This window comes from Struthio camelus, chromosome 4, assembly GCF_040807025.1.
Source record: "Struthio camelus isolate bStrCam1 chromosome 4, bStrCam1.hap1, whole genome shotgun sequence".
NCBI classification, from domain to species: Eukaryota; Metazoa; Chordata; class Aves; order Struthioniformes; family Struthionidae; genus Struthio; species Struthio camelus.
This window is the reverse complement of record NC_090945.1, coordinates 49,874,850-49,897,602: the sequence shown is the minus strand read 5'-3', so window position 1 is coordinate 49,897,602 and position 22,753 is coordinate 49,874,850. Positions and strand designations below refer to the sequence as shown.

At 36.2% G+C, this 22,753-nt stretch overlaps 1 protein-coding gene across 1 annotated transcript in view; it reads right to left on the bottom strand.

Annotated features, from left to right (window-relative positions):
- Positions 1 to 22,753, bottom strand: part of TENM3 (teneurin transmembrane protein 3) — a 1,330,030-nt gene that overhangs the window by 531,628 nt on the left and 775,649 nt on the right. The gene's annotated exons all lie outside the window — the stretch shown is intronic.

Here is a 22,753-nt window from a genome sequence, read left to right as displayed (position 1 = left end):
CTTAATATCTGCAAAAAATTCTATTGAACATCATATGTCTTCAGAATGCAATCAGACCTGCCCACTGCTATACTTCTAATACGATATTGTGAGTATATAATATAGAAATATTACATATAAGTATAATCTACTGTCTTTTGGAAGTGAAGGAGAAACACATTTTTATTTTAATGAGAACAGTGATTTACTAATCCAGACTCTTCAAGTCTTTGGGGCTTTGCAATTTATTATCTTAGTTAGTTTTGTAATCATACTATAGATGATGCATAAAGCAGTGTAACTGTCTTCATGGTACTTCAAAATAAAAGTGCTACTTCTAACAAGTATGAAGAAACTGAGTAGAGTGGAAGGAGATCCTTTACAATAAATTACACACGGTTTTCTCAAGCAACTCTGCTGTGTTTGCTCCTAGATTACTCTCATTTTAGGGCATATTCTACTTTAAAATATGTGTCTTACGAAGATGCGAAGGATTCAACAATTACAATTTTATGATTACATTTAAATTCTTACAGAAGGTATCAAGACAGGAATACTGAAAACCTGATCATTTACTGAGTGGGCCAAAGAGAGAACGGGAGAGTGAAAACGAACATGACTAGTAGGTGGAAGTACCAGACTTTTTCCACTAGTTTCACAAGACTACCCCAGCATTTGCACCTCACTGATGCCAATATTGGACTACCTACTCCATCCAAAAGGAGATTGTTGTCAGAAATGATCCCTTCTGTGTTAGAGATGGCCAGTATGCTCATGTGGAAAAATATAATCAGTCAAGAGCTGAAAGTTCCAGATGGAGCAAATTTTAGTGCTCGCTTTATGTTATCTGTAGTTTTCTGCAAGCTGTCACATTCCTAGTTTCAGTGCAACGATAGATGCTCAGCAAGGCTACATCTTCCCAATCTGAGACACAACAGAAAACACCTCCCGCCACAAGTTGAGTTCAGCTTTCCCTGGAACCACTGTACAAACAACTAGCAGAGGTGCCTTCACAATGTGTGTCACTCCCACTACTAGATTCCTCAAATGAAATGCACTATTAATTCATATCAAAAAAAGCAAGGAGTCCTGAATTGCTGCCTTAGCAAGAAACCTGTGAGCTTCTACAAATGTAACAATGATTAAAAAATGACCAGTTGCTTTGCATCAGATTGTGCCTCACGTGAGGCACATATTTGCTGCTACAGAAGAGAGACCCCAGAAATAGTGTCTGTCTGAACAAAATCTTTCACAGAGAAGCTTGGGGAAGCATAGAAATACATTATTTTCCACTTCACTTACTGTTTGTACTTTTCCAGTCGCAGCTAGAAGGTCTTAGGAGAGCCCATAAGTATTATTTTATTTATATATAGTTTTATTTATATACTCCCTCCCACACATTACAATGAAGTCTAAACGAACAAAAAGAGACAGGGGGACTCAGAATGATTAACAAATATGATCCAAATTATTCAAAGGATATGTGGCAGAAGGAGATATGCTTTCTAAAGTCACGTTCTTAAGCTGAAGGCCATTCAACTATGCGTCTTGCCTACAAACTGCTCGCTTGAGTTTCAGGGATTACTAAAACAAAACTAGGCCTGCAGTTTGGAGAGAACTACAGGTACGTTAAATGTACAGTGGGAGTCCTTTAAACCTCCAAATCCAAGGCTTGATCTGGTTCTTCAGTCATAAATAGAGATGGAAAATCCTGCTGAACGTACATGAATAACTTTCAGTGAAAGTCCGCGTGCAAGAAACATGAGAACGTCATCCAAAATAGGCATGAGGACCATAACAATTTAACAACAAAATATGCTGACAGGCTTGCCACTAGAATGAAGCAAGGTATATAAATCTCAATAATTAAATGAGAAAATTATTTCATGGTAGGCTAATATAGTTGGTGTAATAAGGAAGACTTGCTTTATTTTAGGTTTTTTTTTTTTTAAACCTATTCTGCTTACAGAGAAACAAAACCTTTGGGGAAACATCAACCAGGCAATAATTTTTTTTTTTTTAAAACTATCTAGATCAAAAAACTATCACAGTATTTTAAAGTGAACGTAAGAAACAGAAACCATAAAAATTATCTACAGCTTTGTTTCGCTGTTACTTCTGGAACTCCGCTTTTACTCAATAAGACACTATCCTGTAAATTTTACCCGAGTTCCTCCCTTAGCATATATGGGCAAAAAGGATGTTTATAACATATAATAAACATATTACAGAAAGAAAACAGTTTGCCTGATACATATACATACTTTATATATGGTTATATACATATATTCGTTGTCTTGCAGGGGAGCGAAGCAGAAGGGGAAAAGTGAAAAAATCAACTATTTGTGGCTATAAATACTGGTATGTTAGTGGAAACTAGAGGGGAAAAGAATTTTTAGTTTTCCAGTTTACTATCACTGGTGGGAGGAAGATAACTTGGTAAAGTGCTTTACCAGTTTCCTGATAAAACTTACCACTTATAAAATATCAAATCCACTGCTGCAGCTCCAGATTAAAGAGCTAACCTTAAAAAAAAGAAGAAAAAAAATCTACTTCCGAACAGTCTTCCTTTTCTTAAATATGATAAACTCCTGGCTATTTGCTCACACTTCCCGGCAGAAATAGGATAATGTCACTCTTCAAATAAATTCTTATTTGTTTGTTACACCTTTTGATGGGTTTATCTCCTGCCATCCAATAATGGATACCTTTTCTGGTGAAATCAGTCATGTCAGGCCTGTAAATGAGAGCATCACTGTGGGGAGTCTAAGCAACACAACCAGCAGACCCATGGTGTTAAAAGAAAGCTTTAAGAACTTTGCAAAATTGTCTCTCTGAGGCGCAGTTGGAATGAATGGGATTCATTTTTATTTTCCTCTCCACTTCCAAGAAATGTAGTTAGCCAAAGAGATTTTATTGCCCTGTGAGTTTCCTATAGATGAAAAAAACATTCAATCAACTGCCTATTATACATGTACTATAGCTGTGTCCCAACATAATTTGCGTCTAATTTCAACTGAATTGATAATCTTGGAATACATTATTTAGATGTCCATATAAAAGTACACTAGGAAAAGAAAACAAAATTGTATTTAAAAACAGCTATTCTAAAACACCTGACCATGTTAAAAAGGTGGTGAATATTTAGGATTAAAATAAAAATCACATATATACAAATATGCTGCATTTTATTTGAAAATTTCAAACATCCCACTGAATCCAAATGGCCTCTATCTGCAACCAAAAGCCACAATTCTGCAGAGAGAACCTCTATGAACATAGTTCTTTTACCTACACTTATTTTTTACAGCACTTAAATTCAGTTTTACCTGAATTTTCATTATTCAGAAGCCAGTGAACCTGGCTTCTACATTTTCTGTGAAATGAATGAAAGAGCATCATAAACTGTAATTTCTTCTATAGTTTTTGCATAGAAGGAGGAAACAATACAGGCACTATACTTACAGATAACTTGCAGTCTGTGCTTACAATGGGGAAAAGCAAGTTTTTTGCTGGAACCTTTGCCACTCATGGAGACAATGTGCCAGCACTCAGCAAGAGCAACAAACTACCACTGAGCAAGAAACACAGCAGGAGCCGGGAAGCAGCAAGAGCTGCCTTCGTAAATCTTGCTTTTGATGGGTTTATCACCTGCCAATTGGTAATGTATAATTCCCTTGGTTATCTTCTTTCCATATAACAGACGTCTTTGTCCCGGTTAGTTTGGAATATGTTCAGGAGTCTCATCTTAAAGCGAGGGCAGAGTGACAGCTGACAGCCAGATTATGAACCTGAGGGAGTGGGAAGTATGTTAGAGTTGTGTTTACAACTCTGGAAGCAGAGAATGAATGACTTCAGAATGAAGAAAGAGAGTGGGCCTTTTGGCAACATAAAGATGACAGAAAAGCAGGGCAGAAAATTCTTTTAATTCTGGTTAATCCTACATGGAAGAGCAAGGTTTGTGATTCCCTGGCAGTAAGTCAGCAACGGAAAAAAGCAAATGAGTGGGACAAAGGTACAGTCTTTTGGGCTCCTGTGAAAGAAGGGTGGAAGATATATCAAGTGAGACACTGCAAATGGTAAGAGTGTAAAGGGGAGAGTCAAAAGGGTGTTATGAGAGCAGAAGAGCACGTTGAAAGTATGTCGACTTTTACTTTGCTTTTGCTTTTTGTTATTATAACGTGAGGAAAGGCAGGAGAAACTGAAGAGATAGCAAAAGGTAAACCTGGGTCTAAGTAAGGCAAGGGTACATGAAATTACTGGGACAAGTGGAGTGTTTAAAGGATGAAAGAAAGCCTTTGAAATAGGTGAAAGGAGTACAGGAGAGGTAGAGGAGAAAGTATTACGGCCAGAGGGACATGTTGGTTTGATCTCTTCTTTGAAATAGTTGGCAGAGAGAAGAGAGAAGTGAGAGGAATCAAAAGGAGTAAACAGCCAGCAAGAATTGCTAACATGATACCTTATTGCAAAGGAAATTCCACTAATGTAACCAACAAATGAGCAAAATGTGATTTTAAAAAGTCATATTCATTAGTCTTTCTGATGATAGGGTAACATGTTAGCCCATACAGCTTCTCTCAGGGAATTCTATAAAATATTTCCAAATTCCCTTTTTATATTACATTTGTAGACCAACAACATTAAAAAATAGTTACAATTTTGCTCATGTTGTAACTTTCAAAAAGGAATTTCTTATTGTTAATATTTCAGTATACATTTATGGAGGCTATCACTGAGCACTTTTTTTTTTTCTTTCATTCCTCCTTAATGGACTAGAGATGATGCAAAGAGGAAGCTAACAATATGGCAGTGTTGGAAAGAAGTTACCTATTTTGCATTCATTTTACAAAAGGTCATTTACAAGGTTTCCTACCCTTTAAAACACAAGCCTACAGAGAAATCAATATGAAGTTGTAGATAATTATTTTCATCAGCTATCTGATTTAAAGTACAAAATAAGGAAATAGATAAACACGAACAAAAAAAGGTAGACTGCATGCAAGTAATGAAAATAACTAAATATAGAAACAGAAAGGAAAGCAACATGCGTGCAGACCTAAGTTTGATTTGCCTTTTACCCTGACTTTGATAGACAAAAGCTGGTTCTGATTTACGACCCCTGAACTGCTGCTGAAATCTCCATACTAACACATTTATATGGTTTCCAGATTATCGTTGGCTCCTGTCCACTCACTTTAAGGCTAGGCAGAGTAAGCTTGCATCTGCCTGATTATTTTCATGTAGGAGGTTTTCCTGTCTGTATTGCAGTAGCTTGTTATTGCTGCATGCCTTTAACATTAGGTGTGTCATGCTACATTATGCCTAAACATAAAGTAATACAGAACTTCATGCACTCCTACTGGTGGGGAGCAGAAAAACTATAGACTAAACATAAACCACTCAACCCCACTTTACTGCAGCAGACTATAGGGGAACGTATAGTAAAGTATTCAAAGTATATTCAGCATGCTGACTAGTCGAAGTACTTTTGGATAGTTCTTCCATAAATTTCTAGTATCCAGATTTCATTCATGCCGGCTCGAGGGAGCAATCTCTCTATCACCGAAAAGGACATTCAGCACAAGTCAGCTCCCGAGAGGCATGTTGAATATGAAACTAAAAAACAAAACAAAACAGTTCCCACAATACAACAAAACAGGAATGCCTCTATGACACTGAGCTTGTGAGTGAAGCAAGAATTCAAAATAATAAACAGTTACTAAAACAATTTGAGCAATAATATGCTTTACCTCATTTTTTGTGACAATCTGTATGCAGCGGTCTACTCTACACAGTAGACCGTATATATTAAAACACACTGTGTAAAACATATGTTAATTTAAAACCAATTGATGAAATTAGAATATATAGCAGATAAACCTTAGTAGACTGAAATAATCTGTTGTTCATATTCCTAACTTAACAAAAGACATCATCTATGAGAAATAGGTAATTGAGTAAAGTAAGTATCATAGGGCATGTCAGACTACTTACTTACTAATTCATTTTCATGTGGTGCTGACATAAATTTTCAAATTAAAAGCAGTGATTCATTTTTCCTTTTATTCACAAGTCTCACTGCTTTCAGATCTTCTTTGGAAGGGCAAGCCTAAAGCAATAATATAGGAAGGAAATGCTGTAGGGAACTCCTACAGCATGTTGTACAAAAAACGTACTAGACAGAGCAGGAAATGGGACTGCACTTTAATTCCATGTTTTGTAACAGCAAAAAAAAGCATTTTCCCTGGTTATGTTGATCTCCTCAACGTTTTGAGACTGCCACAATTTCCCTAGCATTTAAAAATCTTGTATTAAATAATTAATAATATTTTGTGCTTAGATTCAATCATAAGTACTTTACACTTGGTTAATAAACTACGGTAATCATTACAGTTTGCAAAATCCACTCTGATTTTGACTCCTTATAGTAAACCTGAATAAAACTATCTTCTTCTCTATTTTCCAGTTATTAAATTTTTCTTTAGTAATATAAATATTAACATATCTTAAGAACAGAATTGCCAGGAGCAAGTTATAATAAGAAAAAAAAGGTGGCAAATATATTAAATTAATTACTGGTCAAAAAATAAAGGTATAGTTACTCAGTGAGATCTTATTCAGGGTCTACAATATCTTTCAGGTGTATGAAATGCAACTGAACAGATGCCCACTGCAAAGGGTTTTCCTAATGTTGCACTACCACAACCTAGGGAGTCAGAATACACCAGCTTACCTTGAAATGGAAACAGCATGACTGAGGAAGTCCTTGAAAACATATGCTCTTCCAACAAAAGTTTTGACACTCTTGTTTTTTTCTTTTTTTTAAATCCAGAAATTATCCAAGGACATTGCTTCCTGTAATAGCCTACTTTCTGGGTTAGAGGAAGCAGAGCCCTCCTTATGAGGCTTTCAATTTGTGGATTAAAAATTAAAGTTATAATCTCAAAAATAAAAAGATAAAGATGGCTAAAGTTGTCATGAAACACTTACCACTTCATCAGGAGTGCCAAAGCAGAATAATAGAGGTAGCTCAAGGATTAACATACTGTTTATAATATGCAAAGCTTGAAAAATATGCTTTGGAGTTACTAGCATAAAGATTAAGAGGCTTCTTCAGACTTAAAAACACTAGTTCTTTGTGTGTGCCACATCTACCCCCCAGCTCAAGTTCTCACATGTTTGGGCGTTGGGCCTTACCATTTTGCTGGCTAATCTCCAGCCAGCTGAATTACTCTTCATCCAGTCACACCAAATACTATGCTAGGTACGTTCAATTCAGCAGTGCCTTGCAAATATAGATGGCAAATTACTGCTGTTTACTTTCCCACTATATGCAAAACCAAAAAATTACATATAGCCTTCATAGTTCAAACCATTATTTCTGGCTCGCCATCTGAAGGACCCACTTCCCCAAAAGTGGGTAGATAGAGGCTTCTTTTCTCTAGAAACTGATTTGAGGCAGATAAACTAGAGGTCAGTCTGCGTCAGACTGAGGAATAACAGGAATGGGAGTCTTGAGTTCTGTGAGAGCAGAAGAAACAGGGGTAGGTGTAGGGGCAGGTGATACAGGTGAATAGGTAACATCATGTATTAAGGAGAATGCTCTCCTGGTGTGCTTGGGAGTTTGTAAATTAGAGTAGCATCTGCTGGATGATGGTTGTGGAACATACTGAACCTCCTCCTGGTAGGGGAGGAGCTCTTCTTCACATGTATTAATTGTACTGTACCTGCCCACATTTTTGAAATCATTAGGGCTTTAGTCTGAGCTTTGAGTTTGGATATATTCTTACTGATTTAAAAGGAACCTGACTGCTTGCTTATTATCAAAGCCTGAACATAGTATCAATTTAGCTCAAGCAAGGGAGGTTCATGCCTGGAGGCAATGAAGAGAACATTTTGTTGTAAATGTTTTCACATGAATCTAGTGTCTAATCTTAAACACCCAACTTGGAAAAAAGAAAGATGAGAACTGATACACCTATCAATAGTGTTATAAATTGAGGATAATTGTCTGCCTTCACCGAAATTTTTGTAACTGGTGGAACCAACAGCGCATATCATCCTTAGCAAAGGCATATGACATTATTTAGGGACGTAACCAAACCACATTTAGGCAGACAGATATAGGACCTATTGCTTCTTGGAAATGTTTGCTTCTGGGTAGAAGCACAGACAGAAAGACTGTGAGGAAAAATACAGTAAAAGCTTTTGGGGTTGAGGAATAGCTGAGAAAAGTTTTGAGCTGAGAAAGAAACAGTATCTTCTTTTATATTAAACCCCTGCGTTCTGGATCACTTTATATATAAGTAAATATAAGTATATAAGTATATAAGTAAAAAACTGCATCAGAAATACCATCATCAGTTTCTTCTCTTAACTTACAAAGCAAGTCAATCTAAAATATTTTACCAATCCTCTTTATGTTTATCAAATTAAACATTCAATTATCAAATGTTTGTAGCTAACACAACAATGGAAAAAAGGCCCATCTTTCGATTACACTCAGAATTCGCAATTTAGTAAAATGGTCCCTCAAATTACTTGTTTAGATATGTACTTCCATGTACATAAAAATATTGCTTTATAAGCAATGTTTAAAGGATTTTTTTTTCAAATAGGTTCTTGCAAAATATTAAATGAACGTTGGCATAAAACAACCTGCAAACGAAAAATGTGTGAATGTAAGATATTATTGATTTATAGATTTACAAATACCTTGTAGATTTCTGTACAGTTTACTTGTTTGACTAGTATTCAGAATTGTGAATTATTTTTGATTCTTTTAGTCTAATAAGAAAAATAAATAATAAAAAAATTAGATGTTATCCTTGTTCAAACAGCATTTTAGGAGCAAAATCCTTTCACAGGAGAAATTTTAAATACTAATTTGCAAGTAGTGTTACTGGGTAGAAAGGAGTGGCCCATTTGTTATCAATATTACAATTAGTTGTCATGCTTCCTTTTTTTTTTATTACAATCTATTTTCTGATTAAGGTGAGTAGAATATCACCCTCAAACTTCTAACCTCTGTCTGTCTTTGCCTGTAACCACATTCACTGAAGACAATCATTTCCTCAAAATCCAAGAAAAAAATGCCATCAAAGTCAGTAAGAGAACTTGCTAGATCTGAAAAAATCCTTACTCACCTTTTAAAAGTGATTTGATAGGAGTTACAATGTTCATGTTTACGACGGTTTTAAACAACAGAATGTGTGCATTTTGTTGTATCAGTGAAAAGTTCTTTAGGAACCTTCAAGTATTTGTGACAAAATATACAATTTTTTGTTATTGAAAAAGTAGTATTGTCTCATTCAGCTCAAATATTTTTAAGAATACAAAAATGAGGGGAGAAATGCATTTTTGTTGCACTTAGAAAGTTTTGGTCGATCTTTGAATAATTCTGGATCTCCATTGGGGAAGAATAAAAGAGAAAAAACCCCATAATTTGGCACAGAAGTTAGACATGTGCCTGACTTTTTATGTTGTAAATCTGTTTTGACTTGGCTGAGATACTGAAGTTTTATAAACATCGTTCATTCATGCACAGTATTTTTTTATAGCAAGTGGCTTTTACAAATTATCACTTCAGGTTTTATTGGCACTGTGCATATGCACTCAGCTGAAGATGAATGGAACTGTAGACCATATGAGTTAAAAAATGAGAAAGTAGAACAGTCTCTAGATTTTCAAATTCATATCTTCTAATTTTGCTTTTATCTAGAATTACTTCAGTTAGATTTATGGTTCTATTTGCAGAGATAATGACCTGAAATACCATGAAAGAGGCTACCCCACGTTCCTAAGAGAGTCAGCAGCAGTTTTACGTCCGCTGCCTAAACAGAAAAGACAAGCCTGGCTTTGGCCTTCCCTCCTCAGAAGCTAATGGCACTGGTCAGCTCTGGAACAGGAAAAAATGCCATGGGATGCTGCAGCGGGCTGCACTAGCAGACGCATCCTCGGCAGCCCCCCAGGGGCTCCCACCACCATGCCTGGAAGCTCTGCACCCTCCTCACTGCAGGCATCTGTCTCCAACTCAAGGCAGTATTGCTTCACAAGTATGCTCCACTTTACACTAGTATAACTGGATAGAGCTGGAGAAGGAGGCTGGATGGACACTTAACTAAGCCACAGCAGAGAGGCAAGGGGTGGAAAGAGCTGAGAATATGGAAGTAAATGTACATTCAGTATATGTGTAATTGCACTTTCTCAAAAAAAAATCCTTTGAGAGTATTATTATTTCTGTACTTGCACTTGCATTCTAATTTGAAGCAAACAAATATAGTGGGAAAGAATACTATTCTGCAAATGGCTTCTTAGTCGTTAAAAGAAAATATCAGAACAAATAATGCTGTTTCATCCTAGTAACCTCCAAATTGGTAACACGAGTCAATTTAATTTTACTGCAGATAATGGTTCCATCGCCCTGAAATAGAAAGGGGCTTTAAACCCTGTATGTCAGCTTCAGTCTTATTTTCTGTGAATGAAGCATACTTTTTGAAATGTGTAAGCAAAAGCGCTCTCTTCTGTTCTTTATTGAGCTGGCCAGGTCTACTAATTTGTGAATCTCTGAAGCTCTTGATGCAATCGCAAAGTGGTCTGTTAGCAACTGTCACAAATACTAAGCTTCTGTTCAGTGCTTATGTTGATCTCTAATGTGTGTGAAGAATATGAACTCCAATGTCAATAAACTACCTCTGAACATCCTATATTAGAAGTAATTATATTCTTTTGGCTTATGTTCTTAAGGTCAGATTAAAAATGAGTGTAAATCACGATTTTTCATTCCACTGATGAAAGCCAGCCAAGAATTTGACTCACAAAGGACTGTATGAAGAGTATCTATATTGCTGAAGTCTACTGGAAAAAATCAAACTTGTTCAAAAAGTCATGCATATTTCATGCAGTAATAACTGATCTATTGTTAACCATTAACAAACTTTTAATACAATGGCTCCTGAGTATTCTTTTTTAACATTGCAGAGGACCATGCCTTTTAAACAAAAATCTTGAGCTAAATTTACCTATGTGTTAGAAAATAATTTCTGCCATAAGCTGGCAGCAGCAGAAAAGGAAATTCTGGATGAATCCATCAAACACAGGGTGATTAGGAGTTACCAGTATGATGTAGTCAGGAGTAAATTTTGACTGGAACTTACGAGAAGATTCTACCTGTCAGAATAGTCAGGCTTTGAAACAACCTTTCACAAGAAGAGTGGGAGCAAGTAATGTAATGACTTTCAGCTACCACTTGGACGACTATATGCAATGACTGTATGATGTCATTGCCTGCAGTTGCCTGGAATTAATAAAACTCAGACTTCTTCCTGTTCTGTGTTTGTGCACAGATTGACAGTGCCTGTGTAGTGCAGCAAACTGCCCACTAGCAATTTACACGAATGTAAAGGAAAACCAAAGAAAGCATTGGTTTTCTACTCAGCAAAGAGGGTAACCTATAGACTGATAACACAGTAAAAATTGAAACAATTTAATACCTCTTTTGCATTATCCTTCCCTTAAAGATCAACTGCAAGCAGATACAATTAATACCAACCAAAAAGCGATAAGATCTCACTCTGTAATAGGAAGAGGAAAGGTTATATAGTGCTTAAATAACAGAGATATTTTCAGATCATCTGGGCTGATAAACTTCATTCATCTTAGGGAAGTTAGAGAGCTGATTAAAATAGACTCAGAAGGCTTAGTGGTCTTTGAAAAATTATGGAGGACAGATGAGATGCTGGAAGACTGCAAAAGAGTAAATGGGTTGCTATTTTTAAAAGGGGAAGGGGAGGGAAAGAATAGTGCTGTCTACTTAGTTTCAGTCTCTCTATCCTAAGTCCCACACTGTTCAATAATGGAATAGAAGGCGTGCTTATTAAATTTGCAGACACCAGTAAGCTGGAGTGATTGTATTTATCTTGGGAAACAGGATTAGGATTCAGTTATGTGTCTTACAAACTGGAGAAGTGGTCTGAAAAAAATAGGATGACTTCGCAAAAGGGACAAGTGAAAAGTATTACAAACAGGCAGGTATAACCAACCGCACAAGTATGGAAGGGGCTCAATTAAGGAGGGAGTAATTATTCAGAAAGGGATCTCAGGGCTAAAGTGGAAAGTGATGAGTTAGGAATGAATATGCCAAAAACCTTGTACTGTGAAAAAGGGCAAGTGACAGAACTGGGATGCGTGAACAACAAGATAACTGACAAGCTACCAGATATTTTCCTTAGGTTCTCCTCAGCATTAGTGAGGGCCTGAGTAAGATAGTGTGCCCAGCTTTGAGTGCTGTACACCAAGCAAAGGGATCAGATTGGAAATATTTCCGAAGAAGAGAAAGACTAATCTAGATAATATGATCTATGAGAAAAGACTGAAAAGATTGGGATTGTTTAGCCTAAAAAAGAGAAGGCTGAAAAGGGTTTTAAAATAGAAAAAGCTGTTGCATATAGGAGAAAAAACCACAACCTGATTTGTATCTATGATGAACAGAACCAGAAATAATGCTGTTAAATTGCAGTAAGAAAGGTTTTTTCAGGCAGTAGGAAAAAGGAAGTTCTACTGGAAAGGATTATGAACAGACTGCACGGGAAGACTGTGGAGTGTGCAATACTGAAGGTGAACTGTGAAGATATCCATCAAGAATGACATAGATATAGCTGATTCTGGTTTTGGACAAAAGGGACAGATGAGATGATTTCCTGAGGCCCCTTTTAGCTCTGCCTTTCTATGGCTAAAAACAAAAGATGCAAATATGAATTGAGTAATTTACAGAGGAACACTTTCAGAATTAGAAGATTAGAAAAGAGCTTTGTTATTTTTAGGCTTTCTGTTTGCAGAGTTCAAAGAAATCTACAAAGCATTTTTCTACCAATAGCCATACAAAGAAGATATTTCACCGTATAATTCAAGTAACTGTACTAGACACACACAAAGTTGCAATATTCCTATGACAGCTGAAGAAAGAAACAATTTTGCTCAAACAATATCATTGGGTCTAATTCAGATCAACGCTGATGCAAATATGGATTTGGAAGAAGATAAATCCCATCTCTACAGACCTTTGTGTGAATAGTAGGCATTCATGTTGGCTGGCCTAAAGAAATTGTCATTTTTAAATGAGTAAAACTGATGTATCAAGTGAAATGGCTGAAACAGTAGTTTAGGCTGCCCATGTTATTTCTTATGGCTGTTATTTTCAGAACATAGTGTTTGCAATAAACAAAATACATTGTTTTGAAATATTCTGAAATCAAAATGCTTAAACGGACTGACAGGATATGTATTATTTTACTTCTGCAGAAGTAAGTCAATTCCATAGTACAGCTATAGCATTTATATCAAGCTTTGAGGAGGCCTTCAGTGATCTAGAGTTTCCCAGAGGCAGAATAGATACAAGGATTGTCTACACAAGGAAGTTAGCATTAGTAAGGCAAAGTGCAAATTTACAGTGCATTAAGTTCTCTGAAGTATTCCCCTGTGTGGACACTCATAAGTACTAAGTGCGAGGGACCATTTTCTACTTTGAGGCTAGACCGAGGGATGGACAGGCAGACAGAGTGCATACAGATGAATCTCATTTCATTAGGCAACCAGGCTAAAAACAACTGGGAGGAAAGTATAGTGACCGGATTCCTAATTGCCAGAAATGAAGGGCTATACACTGTGATCAGAAGGCATTTCTCTCAAATAGGAATAGAAAGAATTTAATTATTTTTTCTGGTGCCATAAGATTTAACGAACCACTGATTAGTGTCACTGCTAGTTAAATCAATGAGCAAAATACTGAATCACTTTACTGTTGCTCACTGGTATTAGTAAATGGTGCACTCAGGCATTTATGGACTGCTGATGAAACACTAAAGGGATAGTTTAGGACTTTTTTTCAGGCAAAAATTCAATGCATCTATAGCTAATAATGTTCAGTTATCTTTTAAGTGCCTTCCCTATTTCCCATAAAGGAAAGGAACCTCACAAATATTATTCCCTGCTTCCTAACAAACAAATCTCATTCTCATATTCACTGGGTTCAACAGAAGCAGTGTCTAATAAGAGTTTTAGATATTAAAAGATCCATTACAAGCAAGGTTAACCACCCCATTTAAATTCAGCATGGATGGTAATGCATTTCTAAGAAATGAGTTACACCACGTAGCTTCAGTTAACTGAGCATAGGCACAGGCCTTTTTCTTTTTTCTTTCTTTTTTTTTTTTTTTTTGCTTGATGGCATATTAGGGTTACAGTCACAAACGGCTGCTACAGTTTCTCAAATATCATAAAGGAGAATTATCATCGCAGGAAAGCAGTAAAACCGTAAATTGCTAGAAGTTAGCACACACTGTTGCTTCTGCAGGTTGGGCGTTAACGCCCAAGGGGAGAGAGCAGCAGAGAAAGCTACTGCCTCTGATACACGCTGGCAATTGAGGGATTTCAAAGAGGCTTTTGCATGTAGCAGCTTGTTGAGGGAAGGAGTGTGCAGGGAGTGGGGATGAGTAATGCACACCAACCGGGGGCACTGACACAGAGTATGTAATGAATTACAGATACCCTTTAACTCCTCCTCTCAGGATGACTGTCTTTCACCCTCCATTTCCTAGTTATTGTGCCCCTTCACTTCTGCTGCAAACAGTAGAAATTCACACATGCCCTACAGCAAATCCTTCTTCTCTCAAGGTCTTTGCAGAAAATTGCTCCTGCTGCACACGGATTTTTTTCAGAGTCTGTTTCTTCAAACTTGAGTTAAAATCCATGAATTGTGTAATCCATAAAAACTGCTTCAAACCATCAACCTCCCCAGATCTCTCTCACCCCATATTTTGTCTTCTTGATGCAAGCAGTCTAGAGATTTAATAGAACCTTTAGTTCCTTTCTGATCTTGCCATGACTCCTCATAACCAATCATCTCACCCTTTCTGTACCACACCTTTCCAAGTAATTATTTCCCTTCATTGTTTTCCAGGTATCTCCTTACCAGCTGGTGAAGTTTGTATCTTTCAAGACCTTTTCTTCCTTACCATTTGCATCACTGGCAGCATTTTTTTTCAAAGTATTTCAGATTTTAGATTTAATTTTCAATTAAATAAAACAATCAGTAGTGCTAAGAATACTCCCTGAAATTTCAGAAATGAATAGATACAATATTTGCTCGTTCTCACATTACTTGCAGAGAAACAGCTATGTCATGAAGTAAGCTTAAGACCTGCCTTTGTCGCATTCATGAAATACTTTTGTAACTCCGTGGTACTTACTTTTATGTGCTAGAAAAATCTGAGATGCTTTCCTGATTTCAGTTTATGAATCTATATTTAGGAAAATGCAGATTTAGAAATTTGAACGTGTCACATTTTCCATGTGCACATAATTTTCCATATGCATGATCTTAACGGTTCACTTTCTATGGGTAGTTTTCATTACATAAACATGTTCCAGCATTCTTTCTATATTTGGTTCCAATTTTCCATGTTTTTGTATCATTGTATTAGTAATGATAAATCACTAATATAATACTATGAACTATGTTTTTGTTAAATATGCTTCGCTTTCACCTCTTTGAAGAAATTTCATAGTCTAAAGAATATGAATAGACCTATAAAATACATTGAGAATACCATTAAAAGTGTAGAACTTGGAGTGCAGAAAGAGAATTCAACCTTTCTATTCTTTTTGTGAAACTAATGCATTTAATCAAAGGTTTACATCTCTCTAAAGCTTCAATTTTCCCAGCTTCTCAGAATGCAGTGTTCAGGCTGAAATGCTGTGAGCTAGTGCTTTACAAAATTCCATCGACACAGCAGCCAGTTAAAATAACGTCCTTTCACTTAACCACGTTTAACTGAGATAAAGCAACACAGGATTTAATAGCTTCCAGCAGTGCACAGTGATAGAGTGGCTAGCCCAGACTGCAACTGAAGGTCACAGGTTCATTCAAAGGCCATGGTGCGCATAAACCCTCTCACATGGTAACAGGCCAAGAAGTAGATTTGATTTGACTAAATGCAACTACACTGGAGTAATGGTTGATTATATCAGCCTCGGATTTAGCTGAGAACTATAATAATGGAAAAAGTCCATGCACTATCTACTCTAACAGTTTGCAAGAATCCTACTTTACATGAAGATGTAATGAATGAAGATTGGAATAAGGTAAACGTTCATAATATTCTTTTTGCAGAGGCATGCTGCCAGCAGCCAGTTATTTAGCACGAATTTGTTAAGAGTGGAGACAATTCTAAAAGCTTATAGTTAAGCTTTTAAAAAAAGTAAGCCTGATTTCACTTAAGAGTTGTCCTAACATCATGTTCAAAGCTAAGGAAGTAATAAGGTAAAAGGTGTAAGGCCACAATGTTAAAATATTATCACTAATTATCAAGATATATTTTGTAACTGAAATATTGTGACAAGCATACTCTTCACTGTCGTAGGGTCAATGATGACCTAACAGTAGTGATTATGGGGCTCAGCAGTTCCATACAATGTTCAGATTTTTGTCTACATGATGACTATTTCAGATACATCCTGTGATCTTTACATTCGTCACTGGCAAGGAGACAAGATGCATTTTACATCTGTTAAAGACTTCTGATTGGCACACATGTTGAAAGACTGGCCCAAGATTGAAAGACAGTGTTCTTCAAAAGCTATAACCATGAAATATTTATTCTTTTCTCTTTCATAGAAATGCATTTGATGACTATATGACATAAAGTGCCACTAATAGCTCTGGACAAAATTATATGGCTCTAAAGACTATTAAACTATTATTCTTGGAGGGTGGAAAAGGTTTTATTTGACACACATGATCACAATAGTATTAGCAAGGTTTTGTTTATAACCTACCCTGGAAAAAAATATGGTACATTATCAAGTGCTTTTTGCACAGGCAGTTCAAATCTGACACTCATAAAAGCAGCAATGATACTTGTGATATATTTAGCAGGCACTGTATCTCACGATTTTCTGAATGGGTTGTTTATTATTTTTTAAAAAACTTTAAGTATTCACCTAAGGGCAACTGAATACTAACGACACTGTTCCAAATATATTTTGTTTGTATCTAAAAATACATATTTTATACAACGAGTCAGAGGCACATGAATCCCCAAATGTTATTTAAATCTGTGAAGTCAGCTGAAAAGCAGATACACTCATACATACATGAGCTCCAGCATGACAGAATGCAAATTATGTGAAAACAAAAAGGCTTCTTCATAAAAGTCTAACTAAAATTTTCTGGAAAAGGACCATAGAAAGCATTGCTGCACCACAGAAATCATTTTATTAGGATTTTTACATGAATATCTGCAGGATCATTGCACCAGAAACCCTTATAAAATAGTAAAATATTAACAAGCTAAATGAACATAGTTATTATCCAGTAAACCACATTGTCTCAATACCCATTTACAATCATATGCATTTCAGAAACTTCCTGCTACTGCAAATCCCTCAGTTGTATTTGCCACTGAATTGCCTGTTTCTCGTTATCAGTGGCTAAAGAAGTTCAATACAGTCATGCAACACTTGCTAAAGTGGACTAAAAAAATGCATTTCAGAGAATTCAGTTTATCCTTCTCTTCTGAAGAGGTAACTACTTTGCTAAATACTTTCTTTTGCTAGTGCAGCAAGAAGACGGGTGGGAAAAAATCAAGCCAAAGTAAATTAAGCAGTGGCATCATGCCCAAATCAATCACAGACATCAGCTTTTAGATAGTGAGTTGAAACTAGCACACTGTAGTTTAACAGTTGCATGAAGAATTGTTGTTCTGCAATGACACTTTACCTAAAAGACCTTTTAATATACTATAGGAGGTTATCCAGACCTTGCCATTCTCAGCAAAAGATATGGTTAATGAGGAGTGTATGTACCTACTTGAAAAAAACAGAGGAGTGGATAAGTCTTCAATTTTAAAATGATATGCTTCCAAGATAGCCTGCACTATAACATGCAGTGATAGTAAATACCGCTTCCTCTTGATTCAGATATCCTCCACTATCTTCATAACAAGGCTGTTTGATTTGCCATGAATGGTTTGTGAAAGGGACAGCACTGACTACTGGAATTTGGTATATACATTCTTTCAAAATATCAGAAATCTGCTTTAGGTTATTAAGATGTCAATCTAATGATTCACACACAATCATATTGGAGCAGTAAACATGAGTACTTATATGGTTTCCTAGACTGTAAATATGTTATGGCAAACATTATAGCCATAAAGTTTGACATACGTATCTCAAGTTGCTTCACTGTCCTAAAAAAACCCATATTTTTTAGGCAGAAAAATAAAATCAACTACTTCCATCTTTTATTATGAAAAATAGAGAGGAAGAGCAAGATCATCAGCATCCTGGATAAGGCCTCGCTGCCCAGCTTGATAGGGGACCAAGCCACAAAACTTGAGAACTGCAAACTGTGAGTGAGGTTTTACTGCAGGAGGTAGGAAGCGGCCAGCTGGCCTACCACTTGCTTCACCAAGAAACCAAACAGGAGAAGAGTAAACAGTTATGGTTACATGGTGAGGATGGAGTAATCAGATATTGGATGTTGCAGTGTTTCCTGCTGTTCTTTTTGTTTCTCCTTTCAATGAAGTACTTGGCTAAGCCATCTGATTCATGCTTGCAAGGAGAGAAAATTAGCTGACTGAGCAACAGAAAGACTATTTTCCCAATTTCCTAGTTGGGAGTTTGAGTTGCTGTTTTTTACTCCTAAAATTTGAAACCGGCCTTTGTTGCTGCTAATCAAGCAGCTAAGTGGATGACAGGGCTGGTCAGATCACCATGGCATGAATGATTGCTCATAAACTAACAGGTGACACCCAGATGGTTGTACCAACTGTAAAAAGTATGCAAGAACCTGAGAATAGCTATGGAACAAGCAATGATTTCTGATGGATGTTTCCTTTTTTTACACATATGATCTGCTCTTTCAGTAACGTGTAACAATTATCCCATGGAGTTGAATATAGGCATATTGGGCCTCCTTTTCAACCGCATAATTATTTACTCTATTACCAAATAGAATTCTCCATCAAATTATCAAAATTTGTTGGCCTTTATAATATTCCTAAATCCATTTGTATTTCTAGCTACATAGTATTTATTTAGTGGATCACTGGTTTTAGATGCTATAGAAGTTGCATGAAAAAAACAAAAAATAGTAAATCTGTGTAATATAAAAATATTTAAATAGATGTTATAATAATAAATGGTTATCATATAACATTTAAATATATCTAATCTTGTACTGCTGGTAATTGCCATGACATGTAGTATATATTACAACTAGTATTCCTACTTTTTGGATTTCTGAGCTCATGTTCAGCACTTCAGCTATTATTTTTTACTTAATTTCTTACATTGCTTCAACTCTTCTATTTAGACTGGCAGAGGAACAACTAATAAGTGACATTGCAAAGGCTCCAAAGTCAATGGAACATTTTCACTCACACTGATAACTAATCAGACATTATTAGATTGCAGGGCTGATTCATTTATGTGATAGCTTCATGATTCACAGGTGGCAGCAGAACTACACTACTGACGAATTTATCTGGATCAAATAAGAAAAAAGAAATTCTACTTTATAATGCATGCTTTAGGCATGCATTTAGGCAAATAGGATCAAGAATTTCACCCAAGCTTTACTCTATTTTACAAAACTTCTCTTTATCTTGGATAGGGAATGTTATGCTTCACGCTTACATTGAACATTCTGTATGTTACTTGTCTCACTTTTCTTTTCCGGACATCTTTTCTGATATTTGTTTTGGACTGGATAGCGGATGAAAGCCACATGGCAGAAATTTGGTCCAGGGAAGTAAAAGTTGTACTCATTGAAGTAGGAGATGCTACACAGCAGCCAAAGAAATCTACTACTATATGTATTAAGGCTGCATTGCTTCAGCTATTGTCAAAGGCCATGTGCATAATCAGCAATTAAAGCAGCGCAGTAGAAGAACTGCAAACTGAAGAACTGTTGGTGCTCAGGTCCTGATGTCCACTTTAGGCATTTCATGTAAGGGGCAATTCTCTGGACTAGCTGTTGACTGATCCCATGGACTGAATGTCTATTATAGTTGACACTCAGCTATGGGTACACTGTGGTGCATTTTGTAGCTTACTTTTAATCCAGTTCAGGCATTCTGAATAGCTACGGAATATGAACAGTAGGTGGGATTGACTGGGAAATCAAAAACACACTCCTGATCTAAACTAAAACACTAATACAGAGGCTGTCAGAGAAGACTATAATCTCAGGGTATCCCTTAACTTCCATTGCTTTTGTACACTCGCTTTGCAAGACTAGGTACACTTTTTTTCCTTTTATAACAATGATATTATGCCTGAAGATCCCACATACAGTTTTTTCTTGAATCATCTATTTACATTACCTCTAGTCGGTACTTCCGAAAGAAGGTTTTCCTGGGTCTGGTCCGAATATCAGAATAAAAGTGCTAATAAAGTGCAGTTGCCTGCTTTCTGAGCGGCTTGATGGGACTGATCAAAATGCAGGAAAACACTAACAGGCTTCTAGGTGAAATTCAGTGCTCAAGACCTGATATGCATTCCATTCAGGTCAACAAAAGGTCTCTAGCAAGACTTATATAGGTACATTTAATTATCAAAAATGTCCATTTTTCACTCAATTCACTTCTTTGGCTTACTCAAAATACCAGAACAAACTCCCGAGGGCAGGAGCTCCCATTCTATTGTCTGCACACTTGATTTGACATGCCAGAACAATCAGTCCACTCCACAGCCCATTCTTTGCTGTCCTCCCTCCAACGGTCTTCTAACCAACAGAAGAGCGCCGCAGGTTAGATAAATACTATAGAAGTTGCTGGTTTTCACTTGTTACTTTTTATTTTCACTAGAAACAACCTTACATCTAATTTTTTGTTATGTGGCAAAATGCATATTCACCACTTAACTATCCTATAATATAAGCACCTCTGGCCACACATGCCAGAGGACAGGGGCTGATTAAGTAAAGGTTGGGCAGTTCTGGTCTAGGAGAAGAACAGCACAGAATATGAAGGTAAAATGTTTCTGGTAAGTTACCTATTTCTGTGGATTCTTCTGTTATGACTATTTTTGAGTCAAGTAGAGTCATATTTACAAGATCGCTAGTTTGATCATATCCTTTCCTAGCCATGCTTATGAAGCCAGTAGCACTGTGCCAGTAGCCAAATTTTTATCTCCTCCTCCTGTGGCGAAGGACCTCTTTCTTTTTCTTTCTTTCTTCTTCTCTTTCTATTCTAATACCATAATAATTAATAATACACTATCAGAAAGCCCTGAGAAAGGCATAAGCAGAAGCAAAAGCGATGCATGCATGCTGTGATTATATATGAATATATATTTTGCTTTTGGAAAATACTATTATTGCTTACTTTGTAAAGGACATGCTCTTAACAATATCTAATTAACATTTTCCCTTTTTGTGTAGGAATAATAAGTTGCAATTTAAGCCTCAGTCAATATGTATTTTGACTGATTATATATTAATGATGAAATTGGTCAGTCATGTCTTTAAAAGAGAGCTACCCTCAATGAAATATTTGAGTTCCTGCCACATGAAATGAATAGTGACAGCCAGGTCTCTAGTGGATCGCAAAGAGCCTCCAGAATTTCTGCCAGTCCATTAAAGACTTCTTTTTATTTATTTATTTTATTTATTTATTTATTTATTTATTTATTTATTGACAAGGATGTATTAGGTGAAGAGAGCTGCCATAATATCACAACTGTCATTACTATGGTGAAAATGTCTTTTCAAAGAAGATGGTGCTAAAGCTCCAGATGCATCAGCTGTTATCTAGATTTTTGCTCTTTCTGTAGGCAGATTCCCCTGATTGTGAACCATTTATTCTCACTTTGGATTTAGTAATCTGTTTGGCTGTAAAGGAAAGAGACTAGAACGGGATTACATACATCAAAATTCATTCTCATAGTTTAGCTAAGAATTAGCCCATTGATTGCTTTGAAGATCAAAGTCCCAAGAAGGCATCACAAGTTTACTTAAAGCCAGCAGAGGACATAAGCATGTACCTTATGTGCACAAATGTAATGAAGAAAGTGCTCAAATACTTTATATATCTATTAGTACCTATGCACTAGGTGCTAACAGATACAGAACTAAGCTTCTGATACAGTGAGTTTCAGTAATCCAGTTTGAAGATAATTGATGAACAGATCAATGATCAGTCAGTCTTTCATCCAGAAGGAGGAGTCACAATTTTCAACAAATAGGAAGCAAAAGAAATGATTTTGAGAGACCAATAAAAACCTTATTATTAAAAGGTAATAAAAGTCCAATTGGACCTTGAAATGAATACGATTTTATCTAATTCTTAAAGCATTTTCCTTTCTGACTGGCATCACTTTCATCTTCCTTAGGTCCAACCTTCGCTAGTGACTCTATGCAACAGCTGAATTTTTCCCTTACTGTGCTGATAGTTTAGGCTTCTCCACAGAAAATGAGATCCATAACTAAGTTTCAGACAAAAAAAAATACAGAATTAGAAATTACTTTCCACAGAACTGGCTTTCACTCTGTGATGACAGATGTGTTCTCATACATTCTCAGATATGTTCTCATATTCTCAGATACCTCCAAAGAGGCAAAGTTTGAAATTAAACGCATATAATTTTGGATAATTATAGGTTTTCTCTGCCAATATAATGATCAAGGGATAGCTTATGACTGTTTATATCGCTGAACCCTATAATGAACTATTTCACTGGCTTTTTTCCCCACTTTCAGATAACATGTTAG